The sequence below is a fragment of the Engystomops pustulosus genome, chromosome 2, assembly GCF_040894005.1.
Source record: "Engystomops pustulosus chromosome 2, aEngPut4.maternal, whole genome shotgun sequence".
Classification (NCBI taxonomy): domain Eukaryota; kingdom Metazoa; phylum Chordata; class Amphibia; order Anura; family Leptodactylidae; genus Engystomops; species Engystomops pustulosus.
The window spans coordinates 156,281,201-156,284,175 of record NC_092412.1 but is presented as its reverse complement, the minus strand read 5'-3'; positions in this window follow the sequence as shown (position 1 = coordinate 156,284,175).

Sequence of the window (2,975 nt, the reverse complement as noted above, 5' to 3'; positions counted from 1 at the left end):
TATCTGGAGATAACAAATAGTTGGCAAAAAGACTCAAATCTATTTCTTCAATTCCAGGAAAAAAAAGAGGGAAGAAGGCATCAAAAATCACCATTGCACGTTGGATTAAACAGACTATCCAGGAGTGCTACATCCTTCAGAGCCTAGAAGCACCAACAAATCTCAAAGCCCACTCCACCAGGGCAGTAGCCATCTCTTGGGTGGAAATAGCTGGAACATCTTTGGAACAAATCTGCAAAGCTGCGACCTGGTCCAGTACTGGAACTTTCGCCAAAAACACTATAGACTGGACTTGCACTCTTCTAGAGACTTGTCATTTGGTAGAAAAATTCTACAAGTCCCTCTCTAAAAATTCCTAAATTATCTGGTACATCTCATGGAAAGCGAGAATTAGACTCACCGGTAATTTGTTTTCCATTTAGTCCACCATGACGGTCTGAAATTTTTCCCAACCCTCAAAATCATTACTGTATGGTTTGTTGTGTGTGAAGTAACATACTAATAAACCTCTTGTATCCTTTCTTGGTGTAGTTATTTGGTAAACACTGGAGAGGGATGCAGGGATGCTCTTCTTCCTGTCCCTGCAGAGGTCAAGGGGTAATCCTCCAGGTGGGCCGTCATGGTGGACTAAATCGAGAATGAATTACCGGTGAGTCTAATTCTCGCTTTCTATTTTCTGATAGGCACAATCCCGCAGTGCCAGTGCCGCTATCAGCGCCCGCAAATTCACCGTGCTTAGGGAGGATAACATTTTAGCTTCTAAATGTCTATTTGTATATAACTCCTTAAAGACACAGCCTGTTTGTAGGTTAATGCTCAATCCTTTTTTTAAAAATCTGACCAGGGTCTCTTCCTGTGGTAATAAATTTTCAATGCTTTAAGATATCCTTGTGACTTTGAGATTGTTTTCTCGTGCAACATTGTAGTTTATGTTAGTATTATAATTTCGGAGTCAACATGGGGGCAGGAGTAGGGGCCTGCAAGTGATTGGCTTGGACAAGATTCGCCCAAATATGAGAGGGGGCAACATCACTTTGGATCTATTACGGTGTGAAGCCCAATGGATCTTTAGATTAAACTGTCTTTCTCCCCAAGGCCTTAATGAAGAGCTTTTGTTCACAGGGTTCTATAAACAAAGATAGAAACTGATGATTCCCGTAAAGTTTATGGAGGAATGGAAACCTGGGACATTTGGGACACGATCTGAATTATTTCCCACCCTGCTCCGGGTAAAAGGTAAGTTATATATTTTTAAGCACACACTTCACTCCATCATCTTTACATCATCACTATATACACACCAGGTCGTGCACCTTTTCACTTTCACTACACACACATCTCCTTTTTCACACTTCTCTCTTCTCTGTCCCCTCCCCCTCCCTCTCTCTTCCCCTCCCTTGTCACTCTCACTCCTCTGCCCTGTTCCACCTCTACCCCTCACCATTTTATCACCTTAGTTCATTGTAGTTTGGGCTTTTTTGGCCCCCTGTAGGCTTGGACCCTTACGGTCCTCACATCACTTTTCCACCTCACGGACATACACATGGACCCTTATGGTCCTCATATCACTCATTCACCCCACGCTTTTTTGCACCTATCTCTCTTCTTCTCAAGCCACATACACACACACAAGCCGATCTCTCTTCTTCTTAAGCCACATACACACACACAAGCCGCACTCACCTATAGGTATTCTTTCACTACACACTTCATTTCTCACTCACTTAGAGATACATCTCACCAGAACACTGCTTACAGCATCTTCCACACATCATTTCATACCACAAATACGTCATATTATTATTTTTTCCTATACGCCAAAACTTACCGCTTGGCACGAATTCCAAGCACGAAGTGTACTTTATTTAACCACACAACCATACAATCCGGTTGGGTTCAATTTGTTGCCGTTTAACTTACACTTACTCTGGTCTAAGGACACGGTGCATGTTCATCTCGAGGCTGGATGATTACCCTTCAGATACTGGCCTTACATCAGGACCCGGATGACGTTTTCCTCACCTGGGACCCCCCAATAGTCCACGACGATCTGGCTATCAAAGAACCACCCCTACAAATAAGATGTCCAAGATGTCCAAGGTGCAAATAGATTCGTGTCAAGTCTCTCAACGATAACATCTTGCTTTATCCATCGGACCAGTCACACAAAGGAAGGGGAAGAAAGCAAAGAAAAGGAAAAGTATGGACCGACATTTGGATCCTCCAATTGTCGTTTATACCATCATCTGTTGAATAGTGCTTACTGACCTTCCAAGATTGACTCTCTCTGGTGTTGTAACCACTCTAATGTATATGGGCTCTAACCTGTTTACCCCTTCATCCACACTCCTTGGGTTTCTTGTTGCCAGAGTTCCCAGGCAATGTTATCATCCTTGTCGACCCCAAAAAATCTGCTCCTTACTGTCTTAGCCTGTGGGAATATCGAAACCTACGTACCTTATTTTTCATCCTAATTCAACTAGAGATAATGAGACCTCCTAACTTGGGTCCTTATTATTTACGTTTGATATTATACATGATTATACCTTGTATCCATCTAGCACCGCCTTTGACGTATTTTTACATTTGTCATATGTATATATGCTTAAGACGTGTGCTTCATGACAGACAACAACTGCTTTTATAAATCACTAACTATCTAGTATATATCTGAGCACTACAAGTGTCAAAAATTTTCCTTGTCGGCAGTCCTATACACCTGCCACCTTTTCTATATCCATAAGCGCCATGTTATATCTAATTTTCTGTACAGCGTCGTACAAATGCCATTTTATACTTTATTTTCTGCACAGCGTCATATACTATCTATTCGTCACCCTTATGTAATAGCGCCGCATCCTATATACCGCTCGATGCTCTTTTTGTATTGAACACTTGTTTGTTGCCTAGGCAACACTCACAACACCCCGGCCGGGGATGCGCATGCGCTAATCGTTGCAGCTACTTCCGGTACA